This window comes from Arachis stenosperma, chromosome 9 (genome assembly GCF_014773155.1).
Source record: "Arachis stenosperma cultivar V10309 chromosome 9, arast.V10309.gnm1.PFL2, whole genome shotgun sequence".
NCBI lineage: Eukaryota > Viridiplantae > Streptophyta > Magnoliopsida > Fabales > Fabaceae > Arachis > Arachis stenosperma.
Window position 1 is genome coordinate 53,204,989 of NC_080385.1, and position 17,104 is coordinate 53,222,092.

The following is a 17,104-nucleotide window of genomic DNA, read 5'->3' on the forward strand; positions in this document are numbered from 1 at the left end:
CAGATGAAGCGTCCTTAGTACTGCTTGGTGCATTTTGCATTCCAGACAGACTTTGAGAGATCAAATTGACTTGTTGAGTCAATATCTTGTTTTGAGCCAGAATGGCATTCAGAGTATCAATCTCAAGAACTCCTTTCTTCTGATTTGTCCCATTGTTCACAGGATTCCTTTCAGAAGTGTACATGAATTGGTTATTTGCAACCATTTCAATCAGCTCTTGAGCTTCTGTAGGCGTCTTCTTCAGATGAAGAGATCCTCCAGCAGAGCTATCCAAAGACATCTTGGATAGTTCAGAGAGACCATCATAGAAAATACCTATGATGCTCCATTCAGAAAGCATGTCAGAAGGACATTTTCTGATCAATTGTTTATATCTTTCCCAAGCTTCATAGATGGATTCTCCATCCTTCTGTCTGAAGGTTTGGACTTCCACTCTAAGCTTACTCAATTTTTGAGGTGGAAAGAACTTTGCCAAGAAGGCATTGACTAGCTTTTCCCATGAGTCCAGGCTTTCTTTAGGTTGTGAGTCCAACCATGTCCTAGCTCTGTCTCTTACAGCAAAAGGGAATAGCATAAGTCTGTGGACCTCAGGGTCAACCCCATTAGTCTTGACAGTGTCACAGATTTGCAAGAACTCAGCCAAAAACTGATGAGGATCTTCCAATGGAAGTCCATGGAACTTGCAATTCTGTTGCATTAGAGAAACTAATTGAGGCTTAAGCTCAAAGTTGTTTGCTCCAATGGCATGGATAGAGATGCTTCTCCCATAAAAGTCGGGAGTAGGTGCAGTAAAGTCACCCAGCACCTTCCTTGCATTGTTTGCATTGTTGTTGTTTTCGGCTGCCATGTCTTCTTCTTTGAAGATTTCTGTTAGGTCTTCTGTAGAGAGTTGTGCCTTAGCTTCTCTTTGCTTTCGCTTCAAGGTCCTTTCAGGTTCAGGGTCAGCTTCAACAAGAATGCCTTTGTCTTTGTTCCTGCTCATATGAAAGAAAAGAGAACAAGAAAATATGGAATCCTCTATGTCACAGTATAGAGATTCCTTGAGGTGTCAGAGGAAAAGAAAAGTAGAAGACAGAAGTAGAAAATTCGAACTTATCAAAGAAGAAGGAGTTCGAATTTTTCATTAAGGAATAGTGTTAGTCCATAAATAGAAGGATGTTAGAGGAAAGGAAGTAATTTTCGAAAATTAAGTAAAAGACTTTGAAAACATTTTGAAAAACACTTAATTGATTTTCGAAAATAAAAGTGGGAAAGAAATCAAGTGATTTTTGCAAAAGATTTTGAAATTAGAAGTCAAAAAGATTTGATTGAAAACTATTTTGAAAAAGATGAGGTCAAGAAGATATGATTGGTTTTAAAAAATAAGTGATTGAAAAGATATGATTTGAAAACAATTTTAAGAAAAAGATTTGATTTTAAAAATTAATGACTTGCCTAACAAGAAAAGATATCATTCAAACATTAAACCTTTCTCAACAGAATAGGCAACATACTTGAAATGTTCAATCAAATCATTAATTGTTAGCAAGTATCTTTGAAAAAGGAAAGAAATTGATTTTGAAAACATTTGATTGAAGAGATATGATTTGAAAAAGATTTGATTTTGAAAAACTTTGAAAACTTCAAAAAAAAAAATTGATTTGAAAACAAAATCCGGCGTTTAACGCCCAAAACTATACCCTTTTGGGCGTTAAACGCCCAACCAGGTACCCTGGCTGGCGTTTAAACGCCAGTTTGTCCTTCTTCACTGGGCGTTTTGAACGCCCAGCTTTTTCTGTGCAATTCCTCTGCTGTATGTTCTGAATCTTTAATTCTCTGTATTATTGACTTGAGAAGACACAAATTAAAAATATTTTTGGATTTTTAATAATCAAAATGCAACTAAAATCAAATAACAATGCATGCAAGACACCAATCTTAGCAGTTTGTATACTACTGACACTAATGAGAATGCATATGAGACACACAAAACACTCAAGTCAAGAGAATTTAAAGATTAGAGTAGGAAATCATCAATAACATCTTGAAGATCCTTAAGACACATGAATGAATGCATGCAATTGACATCAAACTTAAGATGAGACACTAGACTCAAACAAGAAACATAAAATATTTTTGGTTTTTATGATTTTGTAATTTTTTTGTGCTTTTTCGAAAATTATATGGAAAAGAAAATAAAGGTATCAAAATTCTTAATAAGAATTCCAGGAATCATGCAATGTTAGTCTAAAGCTTTAGTCTAAAGGAATTAGACATGGCTAGCCAAGCTTCAGCAGGACATTGCATTCAAGAGCTAAATTGATGAGAATCAATCAGCTTTGGTGATGATAAGAACATCACCTTGAAACACTAGAATTCATTCTTAAGAACTCTGAAGAAAAATACCTAATCTAAGCAACAAGATGAACCGTCAGTTGTCCATACTCGAACAATCCCCGGCAACGGCGCCAAAAACTTGGTGCGCGAAATGGTGATCACTACACAACTTTGCACAACTAACCAGCAAGTGCACTGGGTCGTCCAAGTAATACCTTACGTGAGTAAGGGTCGATCCCACGGAGATTGTTGGTATGAAGCAAGCTATGGTCACCTTGTAAATCTTAGTCAGGCAGACTCAAATGGGTATAGTGATATACGAATAAAGCATAAAGATAAAGATAGAGGTACTTATGTAATTCATTGGTAAGAACTTCAGATAAGCGTATGAAGATGCCTTCCCTTCCGTCTCTCTGCTTTCCTACTGTCTTCATCCAATCCTTCTTACTCCTTTCCATGGCAAGCTTATGTAGGGTTTCACCGTTGTCAGTGGCTACCTCCCATCCTCTCAGTGAAAATGTTCCTATGCTCTGTCACAGCATATGGCTAATCAGCTGTCGGTTCTCGGTCAGGCCGGAATAGAATCCAGTGATTCTTTTGCGTCTATCACTAACGCCCCGCCTGCTAGGAGTTTGAAGCACGTCACAGTCATTCAATCATTGAATCCTACTCAGAATACCACAGACAAGGTTTAGACCTTCCGGATTCTCATGAATGCCGCCATCTGTTCTCGCCTATACCACGAAGACTCTGATCTCAAGGAATGGCTGGCTCGTTTGTCAGGCGAGCACTCGGTTGTCAGGCGATCAACCATGCATCGTGTATCAGGAATCCAAGAGATAAACACTAGAGCCTTGATTGCTTGTAGAACAAAAGTGGTTGTCAGTCACCTTGTTCATAGGTGAGAATGATGATGAGTGTCACGGATCATCACATTCATCAAGTTGAAGAACAAGTGATATCTTGGACAAAGAACAAGCGGAATTGAATAGAAGAACAATAGTAATTGCATTAATACTCGAGGTACAGCAGAGCTCCACACCTTAATCTATGGTGTGTAGAAACTCCACCATTGAAAATACATAAGAACAAAAGTGATCATTGGTTTCGGCCCCAGAGAGGGAACCAGAAGAACCAAGATGAAAATACAATAGTAAAAGGTCCTATATATAGAGAACTAGTAGCCTAGGGTGTACAGAGATGAGTAAATGACATAAAAACCCACTTCCGGGCCCACTTGGTGTGTGCTTGGGCTGAGCAATGAAGCATTTTCGTGTAGAGACTCTTCTTGGAGTTAAACGCCAGCTTTTATGCCAGTTTGGGCGTTTAACTCCCATTTTGGTGCCAGTTCCGGCGTTTAACGCTGGGAATTCTGAGGGTGACTTTGAACGCCGGTTTGGGCCATCAAATCTTGGACAAAGTATGGACTATCATATATTGCTGGAAAGCCCAGGATGTCTACTTTCCAATGCCGTTGAGAGCGCGCCAATTGGGCTTCTGTAGCTCCAGAAAATCCACTTCGAGTGCAGGGAGGTCAGAATCCAACAGCATCTGCAGTCCTTTTCAGTCTCTGAATCAGATTTTTGCTCAGGTCCCTCAATTTCAGCCAGAAATACCTGAAATCACAGAAAAACACAAAAACTCATAGTAAAGTCCAGAAAAGTGAATTTTAACTAAAAACTAATAAAAATATACTAAAACCTCAACCAAATATACTAAAAACATACTAAAAACAATGCCAAAAAGCGTACAAATTATCCGCTCATCAATGTGAGTGGTGAATGGGGTAATTGGGAAGAGGAGTTAAGGTGATTGGTGAAAGGTGTTGGGAAGTGTGACATGGGGAAGAGTGATTTTGGATTAGGAGAGTGTGATTAGGATTAAAAGGTAAGGTGGGAATATGTTAGGTGGGGATCCTGTGGGGTCCACAGATCCTGAGGTGATCCTGTGGGGTCCACAGGATCCTGAGGTGTAAAGAAATACCATTCCTTCACCATATAGGCATGTAAAATGCCTTCATGCATCATTCTGGCGTTTAAACGCCCATTGGTGCATATTCTGGGCGTTCAACGCCCATGTAAAGCATGTTTCTGGCGTTGAACGCCAGTTCCATGCTTGTTACTGGCGTTCAGCGCCAGTTTTCCTCTCTGGGCACATTCCTGGCGTTCAGCACCAGGATGTTGCTTGTTTCTGGCATTCAGCGCCAGAATGGTGCTCTGTTCTGGCGTTGAACGCCAGCCAGATGCATCTTACTGGCGTTGAACGCCAGCCTGTGCGTCCTCCAGGGTGTGAATTTTTTTCTTCTGCTGTTTTTGATTCTGTTTTTAATTTTTTTTGATTTTTTCGTGACTCCTCATGATCATGTACCTAATAAAACACAAAATAGCAATAAAATAGAATAAAATAAAATTAGATAAATAAAATTGGGTTGCCTCCCAACAAGCGCTTCTTTAATGTCAATAGCTTGACAGTGGCTCTCATGGAGCCACAAGGTGCTCAGGTCAATGTTGTATAGTTGTCCACACCAAACTTAGAGTTTGGATATAGGATTTTAACATCAAACTTAGAGTTTGGTTGTGGCCTCCCAACACCAAACTTAGAGTTTGACTGTGGGGGCTCTTCTTGACTCTGAACTGAGAGAAGCTCTTCATGCTTACTCTCTTTTGTCACAGAGGGATGACCATGTGCCTTAAACACAAGGTATTCCCCATTCAATTGAAGGACTAATTCTCCTTTATTGACATCTATCACAGCTTCTGCTGTGGCTAGGAAAGGTCTTCCAAGGATGATACATTCAACATCTTCCTTCCTAGTGTCTAGGATTATGAAATCAGTAGGGATGTAAAGGCCTTCAACCTTTACTAGAACGTCCTCTACTAACCCATAAGCTTGTCTCAATGACTTGTCTGCCAGTTGCAATGAGAACAAGGTAGGTTGTACCTCAATGATCCCCAGCTTCTCCATTACAGAGAGTGGCATAAGATTTATCCCTGACCCCAGATCACACAGAGCTTTTGCAAAGTTCATGGTGCCTATGGTGCAAGGTATTAAGAACTTGCCAGGATCTTGTTTCTTTTGAGGTAGAGTTTTCTGAATCCAAGAATCCAGTTCATTAATGAGCAAGGGAGGTTCACGTTCCCAAGTCTCATTACCAAACAACTTGGCATTCAGCTTCATGATAGCTCCTAAATATTGAGCAACTTGCTCTTCAGTCACATCTTCATCCTCTTCAGAGGATGAATAGTCTTCAGAGCTCATGAATGGCAGAAGAAGATTTAATGGAATCTCTATGGTCTCTGTATGAGCCTCAGATTCCTTTGGATCCTTAATAGGAAACTCCTTCTTGCTTGAGGGACGTCCCAGGAGGTCTTCCTCACTAGGATTTTCGTCCTCCTCCTCCCTTGTGCATTCGGCCATATTGACTATGTCAATGGCTTTGCACTCTCCTTTTGGATTCTCTTCTGTATTGCTTGGGAGAATACTGGGAGGAGTTTCAATGACTTTCTTACTCAACTGGCCCACTTGTGCCTCCAAATTTCTAATGGAGGATCTTGTTTCATTCATGAAACTGAAAGTGGCCTTTGACAGATCAGAGACTACATTGGCTAAATTAGAAGTGTTTTGTTCAGAATTCTCTGTCTGTTGCTGAGAAGATGATGGATATGGCTTGCTATTGTCCAGCCTATTACGTCCACCATTGTTAAAGCCTTGTTGAGGCTTTTGTTGATCCTTCCAGGAGAAATTTGGATGATTTCTCCATGATGAGTTATAGGTGTTTCCATAAGGTTCACCCATGTAATTAACCTCTGCCATGGCAGGGTTCTCAGGATCATAAGCTTCTTCAGAAGCTGCCTCTCTAGTACTGTTGGATGCATGTTGCAATCCATTCAGATTTTGAGAGATCATGTTGACCTGTTGAGTCAACACTTTGTTCTGAGCCAATATGGCATTCAGAGTATCAATTTCAAGAACTCCTTTCTTTTGAGGTATCCCATTGTTCACAGAATTCCTCTCAGAAGTGTACATGAACTGGTTATTTGCAACCATGTCAATGAGCTCTTGAGCCTCTTCAGGCGTTTTCTTCAGGTGAATAGATCCACCTGCAGAATGATCCAATGACATTTTCGAAAATTCAGAGAGACTATAATAGAATATATCTAATATGGTCCATTCTGAGAACATGTCAGATGGACATCTCTTGGTCAGCTGCTTGTATCTTTCCCAAGCTTCATAGAGGGATTCACCATCTTTTTGTTTGAAGGTTTGAACATCCACTCTTAGCTTGCTCAGCTTTTGAGGAGGAAAGAATTTATCCAAGAAGGCAGTGACCAGCTTATCCCATGAGTCCAGGCTATCCTTGGGTTGTGAATCCAACCATATTCTAGCTCTGTCTCTTACAGCAAAAGGGAAAAGCATGAGTCTGTAGACTTCAGGATCAACTCCATTCGTCTTTACAGTCTCACAGATCTGCAAGAACTCAGTTAAAAACTGATAGGGATCTTCAGATGGAAGTCCATAAAACTTGCAGTTTTGTTGCATCAAGGCAACTAGCTGAGGTTTCAGCTCAAAGTTATTGGCTCCAATGGCAGGAATGGAGATGCTTCTTCCATCAAACTTGGACGTTGGCTTTGTGAAGTCACCAAGCATTCTCCTTGCATTATTATTTTCGGCTGCCATCTCCTTCTCTTGTTCGAAAATTTCTGAAAGGTTGTTTCTGGATTGTTGTAATTTAGCTTCTCTTAATTTTCTCTTCAGAGTCCTTTCAGGTTCTGGATCAATTTCAACAAGAGTGCCTTTATCCTTGTTCCTGCTCATATGAAAGAGAAGAAAACAAGAAAAGAAAGGGGAATCCTCTATGTCACAGTATAGAGATTCCCTTATGTTAGTAGAAAAAGAAAGGGGTAGAAGAATGAAGAAGAGGATTCAGATTTTTGGATGAAGAGAGGTGAAGAGAAGTGTTAGTAATTAAATAATTAAATAGAAGAAGAGAAGAGGAGGGAGAATTCGAAAATAATTTTGAAAAGGAATTAGTGATTTTCGAAAATTGGATAAGAAATAAGATTAAATTTAAATTAAGAATTAAAAAGAATTTTGAAAAAGGATGAGATATTTTCGAAATTGAAGAGGGAGAAGTAGTTAGGTGGTTTTGAAAAAGATAAGAAACAAACAAAAAGTTAGTTAGTTGATTGAAAAAGATTTGAAATCAAAATTGAAAAAAAGATAAGAAGATAAGAAGTTAGATAAGATTTTTTTTGAAATCAAATTTTGAAAAAGATAAAATTTTTGAAAAAGATCAAAATAAAAGATAAAAAGATTTAATTCAAAAATTTTGAAATTATTTACTTCACTAACAAGAAACTACAAGATAAGATTCTAGAACTTAAAGATTGAACCTTTCTTAACAAGAAAGTAACAAACTTCAGATTTTTGAACCAATCACATTAATTATTAGTGAATTTTCGAAAATATGATGTAAAGATAAGGAAAAGATTTTGAAAATAATTTGAAAAATGTTTTTGAAATTTTCGAAAAATAGAAAAAATGAAAAAGATATGATTTTTGAAAAAGATTTTAAAAAGATAAGATTTTTAAAATTGAAATTTTGACTTGACTTGTAAGAAACAACTAATTTTTAAGATTTTTTTGACCAAGTCAACCCAAAATTTCGAAAATTTGGAGGGAAATAAGGAAAAGATATATTTTTTTTATTTTTGAATTTTTAATGAGGAGAGAGAAAAACACAAACATGACCCAAAACATAAAAATTTTGGATCAAAACACAAAATGCATGCAAGAACACTATGAATGTCAAGATGAACACCAAGAACACTTTGAAGATCATGATGAACATCAAGAACATATTTTTGAAAATTTTTGATGCAAAGAAAACATGAAAGACACTAAACTTAGAAATCTTTAATGCATGGACTCTAACAAACGAAAAATGCACATGAAAAACAACAACAACACAAAACAAGAAAACATCAAGATCAAACAAGAAGACTTACCAAGAACAACTTGAAGATCATGAAGAACACTATGAATGCATGGAATTTTCGAAAAAAATGCAAGAAAAATTTTTAAAGCATGCAATTGACACCAAACTTAAAAATTGACTCAAGACTCAAACACGAAACACAAAGTATTTTTGGTTTTTTTGATTTTATGATTTTTTTTGTATTTTTATTAATTAATTTTTTTTTCGAAAACAAAGTTGGAAAAACGAAAAAGAAAAGAAAAATTTTGAAAAAGATTTTTGAAAAGAAAATTACCTAATCTGAGCAACAAGATGAACCGTCAGTTGTCCATACTCGAACAATCCCCGGCAACGGCGCCAAAAACTTGGTGGACGAAATTGTGATCCATGTTCTAACTATTTTGAGAGAAATCATTATTATGGCACTGGTTGAATTCACAACTCCGTTCAACTAACCAGCAAGTGTACTGGGTCGTCCAAGTAATAAACCTTACGTGAGTAAGGGTCGATCCCACAGAGATTGTTGGTATGAAGCAAGCTATGGTTACCTTGTAAATCTCAGTTAGGCAGATAAAAATTGTTTATGGTTTCAGAAATTAATAATAAGAAAATAGATGAAATAATAAAAGGGATAGAATACTTATGCAGATTCATTGGTAGGAATTTCAGATAAGCGAATGGAGATACTGTATGGCTCAAGGACGCCTGCTCTCCTACTGCTTCAACTCAATTCTTCTTACTCCTTTCCATGGCAAGCTGTATGTAGGGCATCACCGTTGTTAGTAGCTACATCCCATCCTCTCAGTAAAAATGGTCCTCTGCGGCTGTCACTCGCATGGCTAATCATCTGTCGGTTCTCAATCAGGTTGGAATAGAATCCATTGATTCTTTTGCGCTTGTCATCACGCCCAGCCTTCAGGAGTTTGAAGCTCGTCACAGTCATTCAATCCTAGAATCCTACTCGGAATACCATAGACAAGGTTTAGACTTTCCGGATTCTCATGAATGCCGCCATCTATCTAACTTATACCACGAAGATTCTGTTGGGGAATCTAAGAGATACGCATTCAAGCTCTGTTGCATGTAGAACGGAAGTGGTTGTCAATTACGTGCGTTCATAAGTGAGAATGATAATGAGGGTTATCTAATCATCACATTCATCATGTTCTTGGGTGCGAATGAATATCTTGGAATAAGAATAAAAGAGAATTGAATAAAAGAAAATAGAATTGCATTGATACTTGAGGTACAGCAGAGCTCCACACCCTTAATCTATGGTGTGCAGAAACTCCACCGTTGAAAATACATAAGTAAAAGGTTCAGGCATGGCCGAATGGCCAGCCCCCTAAATGTGATCAATAGCCTCTTAGGATGAAGAATAAAACAAAACTGAGACCAAAGATGTCTAATACATTAGTAAATCATCCTATTTATAATAAACTAGCTCCTAGGGTTTACATGAGTAAGTAATTGATGCATAAATCCACTTCCGGGGCCCACTTGGTGTATGCTTGGGCTGAGCTTGATCAATCCACGAGCTGAGGCATCTCTTGGAGTTGAACTCCGAGTTATGACGTGTTTTGGGCGTTCAACTCCGGATCATGACGTTTTTCTGGCGTTTAACTCCAGACAGCAGCATGAACTTGGCGTTTAACGCCACGTTACGTCATCAATTTCCGAATAAAGTATGGACTATTATATATTGCTGGAAAGCCCTGGATGTCTACTTTCCAACGCCGTTGAGAGAGCACCAATTGGAGTTCTGTAGCGCCAGAAAATCCATTTCGAGTGCAGGGAGGTCAGAATCCAACAGCATCAGCAGTCCTTTTGTCAGCCTTTTTCAGAGTTTTGCTCAAATCCCTCAATTTCAGTCAGAAATTTCCTGAAATCACAGAAAAACACACAATCTCATAGTAAAGTCCAGAAATGTGAATTTAACATAAAAACTAAGGAAAACATCCCTAAAAGTAGCTTGAACTTACTAAAAACTACCTAAAAACAATGCCAAAAAGCGTATAAATTATCCGCTCATCAGTGTACTTTGCTATATGTCTTCTCGTAAGAACATTGTCGAGATGTCCACCAAGGTCCCTGCTGGTATGGGCGATTGGCTAGACTCCATAGTCCTGATGTGTGTTACCGTAGCCGACCTTAAGTACTGTGAGAAACATAGGCGATTTCATAGGATCTGTGAGCGTAGGGAGGATGAGAAGAATTATGAATTAATGTCACCCGATCCTGAGGAGAGAGTTAGTTTCCCTCCTTTAGTTCGGACAGAGCGACTGATGAACGGATTTTTGATGGTAAAGAATTCACAAATAAATTCTCGTTGCAAGTATAGTTTCTAAACCAAAAAAGAATCCTCTCATGCAAAGATTTGGTTGTCATAAGTAACAAACCCCAATAAAATAACCGAAGTATTCAAACCTTGGGTCGTTCTCTCTAGGAATTGCGATAAAGTGTTCTTGTTATTGGCTATGAAGTATGTTTTGGGGTTTTTGAATTAAAAGACAAGAAATATAAATTGCAAAAGAAATAAACTAATACTAAGAAACTCTTGGCAAGGTATGAGAACTAGAAGTCCTATCCTCATTATCATCATCAATTGTGACAACAATTGTTCTTGCTCCACTTAGTTAACCTCTAACTATGAAGGCAAGTTATGAGCAGATAATTTATACGCTTTTTGGCATTGTTTTTAGGTAATTTTTAGTATGATCTAGCTACTTTTTAGTATATTTTATTAGTTTTTAAGAAAAATTTACATTTCTAGACTTTACTATGAGTTTGTGTATTTTTCTGTGATGTCAGGTATTTTCTGGCTGAAATTGAGGGACCTGAGCAAAAATCTAATTCAAAGGCTGAAAAAGGACTGCAAATGCTGTTGGATTCTGACCTCCCTACACTCGAAATGGATTTTCTGGAGCTACAGATAACCAATTGGCGCGATTTTATTTGCGTTGGAAAGTAGACATCCTGGGCTTTCCAGCAATATATAATAGTCTATACTTTGCCTGAGTTTTGACGACGCAAATTGGCATTCAAACGCCAACTTCCTTCCCTATTCTGGCGTTAAACGCTAGAAACAGGATAAAAGCTGGAGTTAAACGCCCAAAATAAGATAAAAGCTGGTGTTTAACTCCAATAAAAGTCTCTACACACGAAAGCTTCAATGTTCAGCCCAAGCACACACCAAGTGGGCCCGAAAGTGGATTTCTGCATCATTTACTTATTTTTGTAATCCTAGTAACAAGTTTAGTATAAATAGGACTTTTTACTATTGTACTGAGTATTTTTGGACGTTTAGTCCTTAGACCTAGGTCTTGGTTATTCTGGTTCCCTCTCTGGGGCCGAAACCAATGAACACCATTATCACTTATGTATTTCCAACGGTGGAGTTTCTACACCTCATAGATTAAGGTGTGGAGCTCTGCTGTTCCTCGAGTATTAATGCAAAGTACTATTGTTCTTTTATTCAATTCAAGCTTATTCTTATTCCAAGATATCCATTCATACACAAAAACATGATGAATGTGATGATCAAGTGCACTCATCACCATTCTCACTTATGAACGCGTGCCTGACAAACACTTCCGTTCTACATGAAAACAAGCTTGAATGCATATCTCTTGGGTCTCTAATCAACGATTCACATAATTTTCCCTCTGAAAATGGGGCATCTGAATATGAGATTAGAACCTTCGTGGTATAGGCTAGAAACAATTGGCAGCATTCCTGAGATCCGGAAAGTCTAAACCTTGTCTGTGGTATTCCGAGTAGGATTTGGGAAGGGATGACTGTGACGAGCTTCAAACTCGCGACTATGGGACACAGTGACAGTGTGCAAAAGGATCATTGGATCTTATTCCAACACGATCGAGAACCGACAGTTGATTAGCCATGCGGTAGCTGTGCCTGGTATTTTTCATCCGAGACGACAAATTCGAAAGTTGATTAGCCGTACAGAAACCGTAGAGGACCATTTTCATTGAGAGGACGGGAGGCAGCCATTGACAATGGTGATCCCCAACATACAGCTTGCCATGGAAATGAGTATGAATGATTGAATGAAGACAGTAGCAGAGATTCAGAAGGAATAACGCATCTCCATACGCTTATATGAAATTTCCACCAATGAATTACATAAGTATCTCTATCTTTATTTTATGTTTATTTATCTTTTAATTATCAAAGCTTTATAACCATTTGAATCATCCTGACTGAGATTTACAAGATGACCATAGCTTGCTTCAAGCCGACAATCTCCGTGGGATCGACCCTTACTCACGTAAGGTATTACTTGGATGACCCAGTGCACTTGCTGGTCAGCTGCACGGAGTTGTGAAAAGTGTGAATCATGATTTTGTGTACCAAGTTTTTGGCGCCGTTGCTGGGGATTATTCGAGTTTGGATAACTGACGGTTCATCTTGTTGCTTAGATTAGGTATTTTTCTTTTTATTTTGTTCTTGAGAATTTTTAAGAATAAATTCTAGAGTTTCAGAGGATGCCTTAATCATCACAGGAGCTAGTTGATTCCCATCAATTTGGCTGTTGTATGTAATGTCTTGCTGAAGCTTGCCTAGCCATGTCTAATATTTTTTAGACTGAAGCTTTAGACTAACATTGCATGATTCCTGGAATTCTTATTAAAAATTTTAAGTTTCTTATTTTCTTTTCCAAAAATAATTTTCGAAAAAATACAAAAAAATTTATAAAATAAAAAAAAAACAAAAAAAAAAAATATTGTGTTTCTTGTTTGAGTCTAGAGTCAATTTTAAGTTTGGTCTCAATTGCATGTTTTCTTTTTTTTCTTGCATTTTTCGAAATTCTATGCATTATGTTCTTTATTGATCTTCAAGTTGTTCTTGAAGATTTTCTGTGTTCTGATCTTTAAATTCTCTTGTTTTGTATGATTTGTTGTTTTTCATATGCATTCTCAATTTGTTAGTGTCCATAGTATACAAACTTCTAAGTTTGGTGCCTTGCATGTCTTTTTTTTTTAAAAAAATTTTCAAAAATATGTTCTTGATGTTCATCATGATCTTCAAAGTGTTCTTGGTGTTCATCTTGACATTCAAAGTGTCCTTGCATGCATTATTTGTTTTGATCTTGCATTCTTATGTTTTAATTCATTTTGTTGTTTGTCTCTCTCATCATTAAAAATTCAAAAATTAAAAAATATATCTTTTCAAGTCAATAATACAGGGAATTGAAAATTCGGAACATTCAGCAGAGGAATCACAGAGAAAAGCTGGGCGTTCAGAAAAACGCCCAGTAAGGAAGCATTTTTGGCATTCAACGCCAGCCAGGTACCCTGGCTAGGCGTTAAACGCCCAAAAGGGTAGTATTTTGGGCATTAAACGCCAGAATGGATACCATTCTGGGCGTTTAACACCAGGATGGCACAGGAGAGGAGATTTTGTTTTCAATTCAAATCTTTTTTCAAATTTTAATGTTTTAATTCTTATTTTTGAAATCATATATTTCAAAATCAAATCTTTTCAATCATATATTTTTCAAAAAAATTTCAAATCTTTCTCATTTTTCTTTCACTATTTTCAAAAATCTTGATTCAAAAATTTCAAGTTTGTTACTTTCTTGTTAAGAAAGATTCAATATTTGAATTTTAGAATCATATCTTTTAGTTTCTTGTTAGCCAAGCTATCAATTTTAAAAAACAAATCTTTTCAAATTGTTTGCCAATCATATCTTTTTAAACCATATCTTTTTCAAATCATATCCTTTTAAATTCTAATTTCAAAATTTCTTTCTAACTTCTTATCTTTTCAAATTTATTATTTCTTATCTTTTTCAAAACCACCTAACCACTTTCTCACTTTTGATTTTCGAAAACCATTAACCATTCTTCAAAATTGTTTTTAATTAACTAATTATTTTAAATTTTGATTTAATTTTTTGAAAATTACCTCCCTCTCATCTCTTTCTATTTAATCACTAACACTTCTCCTGTACTAGCAATTCGGACTCTCTCATTCCTTATATGTTCGAATTCGCTTATATCTACCTCACCTTTCTATTCTTATTTTCCTCTGACACCTTAAAGAATCTCTATACTGTGACAAAAAGGATTCCTCTTCCTTTCTGTTCTCTTCTTTTTCATATGAGCAGGAGCAAGGACAAGAACGTTCTTGTTGAAACTGACCCTGAACCTGAATGGACTCTGAAAAAGAAGCTAGGAGAAGCTAAAGCACAACAATCCAGAGAAAACCTTATAGAGAATCTCGAAAAAGAAGTAATGGCCGAAACCAACAACAATAACAATGCAAGGAAGGTGCTTGGTGATTTTACTACACCAACTTCCAACTTCCATGGAAGAAGCATCTTAATCCCTGCCATTGGAGCAAACAATTTTGAGCTTAAGCCTCAATTAGTTTCTCTGATGCAACAGAATTGTAAGTTCTATGGACTTCCATCAGAAGATCCTTTTCAATTTTTAACTGAATTCTTACAGATCTGTGATACTGTTAAGACCAATGGAGTTGATCCCGAGGTCTGCAAGCTTATGCTTTTCCCTTTTGCTGTAAGAGATAGAGCTAGAATATGGTTGGACTCTCAACCTAGAGATAGTCTGAACTCTTGGGATAAGCTGGTCACGACTTTCTTAGCCAAATTCTTTCCTCCTCAAAAGATGAGCAAGCTTAGAGTGGATGTTCAAACCTTCTGGTAGAAAGAAGGTGAATCCCTCAATGAAGCTTGGGAAAGATACAAGCAACTGACCAAAAAGTGTCCTTCTGACATGCTCTCAGAATGGACCATCCTGGATATATTCTATGATGGTCTGTTTAAATTGTCTAAGATATCATTGGACCATTCTGCAGATGGATCTATTCACCTGAAGAAAACGCTTGCAGAAGCTTAGGAACTCATTGAAATGGTTGCAAATAACCAATTCATGTACACCTCTGAAAGGAATCCTGTGAATAATGGGACGCCTCAGAGGAAAGGAGTTCTAGAAATTGATACTCTGAATGCCATATTGGCTCAGAACAAAATGCTGACTCAGTAAGTCAATATGATTTCTCAGAGTCTGAATGGATTGCAAGCTGCATCCAACAGTACTAAAGAAGCATCTTCTGAAGAAGAAGCTTATGATCCTGAGAACCCTACAATGGCAGAGGTGAATTACATGGGTGAAGCCTACGGAAACACCTATAATCCATCATGGAGAAATCATCCAAATTTCTCATGGAAGGATCAACAAAAGCCTCAACAAGGCTTTAACAATAATAATGGTGGAAGAAACAGGTTTAGCAATGGCAAGCCTTTTCCATCATCCTCTCAGCAACAGACAGAGAATTCTGAGCAGAATCCATCTAGCTTAGCAAATATAGTCTCTGATCTATCTAAGGTCACTCTCAGTTTCATGAATGAAACAAGGTCCTCCATCAGAAACTTAGAGGCACAAGTGGGTCAGCTAAGTAAAAGGGTTACTGAAACTCCTCCTAGCACTCTCCCAAGCAATACAGAAGAGAATCCCGAAAGAGAATGCAAGGCCATAACTGTGACCAACATGGTCGAACCTGGAGAGAGTGAAAAGACAGTGATTTCCAGTGAGGAAGACATCAGGGAACGTCCACTGGCCATTAAGGAGTAACCCATTGAGGGACCAAAGGAATCTGAGGCTCATACAGAGACCATAGAGATTCTATTGAACTTTCTTTCACCATTCATAAGCTCTGATGACTATTCATCTTCTGAAGAAGATGAAGACATTGCTGAAGGGCAAGTTGCCCAGTATTTAGGAGCAATCATGAAGCTGAATGCGAAGCTATTTGGTGATGAGACTTGGGAGGATGAACCTTGGTGCACGAAATTGTGATCATCAACAATGGCGCCAATAAACTTGGTAGCGCTCTCAAACGTGAATCACACTTAGTCACAACTCCGCACAACTAACCAGCAAGTGTACTGGGTCGTCTAAGTAATACCTTACGTGAGTAAGGGTCGATCCCACAGAGATTGTTGGTCTGAAGCAAGCTATGGTCACCTTGTAAATCTTAGTCAGGCAGATAATAGATGGTTATGGATTTTCGAATAATAATAAATAATAAACATAAAATAAAGATAGAGTTACTCATGTAATTCAATGGTGGGAATTTCAGATAAGTGCAAGGAGATGCTGTGTCCTTTCTGAATCTCTGCTTTTCTACTGCCTTCCTTCAATCCTTCTTACTCCTTTCCATGGAAAGCTGTATGTAGGGCATCACCGTTGTCAATGGCTACATCCCATCCTCTCAGTGAAAATGGTCCAAATGCTCTGTTATAGCACGGCTAATCATCTGTCGGTTCTCGATCATGTTGGAATAAAATCCCTTGATTCTTTTGCGTTTGTCATCACGCCCAACAATCGCGAGTTTGAAGTTCGTCACAGTCATTCAATCCTGGAATCCTACTCAGAATACCACAGACAAGGTTAAACTTTCCGGATTCCCATGAATGCCGCCATCAATTCTAGCTTATACCACGAAGATTCTGATTAAGGAATCCAAGAGATATGCGCCCGGCCTAAAGTAGAACGGAAGTGGTTGTCAGTCATGCGTTCATAGGTGAGAATGATGATGAGTGTCATGGATCATCACATTCATCATGTTGAAGTGCAAGGAATATCTTAGAATAAGAACAAGCGGAATTGAATAGAAAATAGTAGTAATTGCATTAAAACTTGAGGTACAGCAAAGCTCCACACCCTTAATCTATGGTATGTAGAAACTCCACCGTTGAAAATACATAAGTGATGAAGGTTCAGGCATGGCTGAATGGCCAGCCCCCCAAAACGTGATCAATAGTCT

The 17,104-nt window shown here is 37.7% G+C and overlaps 1 non-coding gene across 1 annotated transcript; it reads left to right on the forward strand.

The window, feature by feature from the left end:
* Positions 1 to 334: 334 nt before the first annotated feature.
* On the forward strand, positions 335 to 442 carry LOC130953989 (small nucleolar RNA R71). The gene has a single exon (XR_009076148.1). It is a non-coding gene; the product is annotated as a small nucleolar RNA R71 (small nucleolar RNA).
* The last annotated feature ends 16,662 nt before the right edge of the window (positions 443 to 17,104 follow it).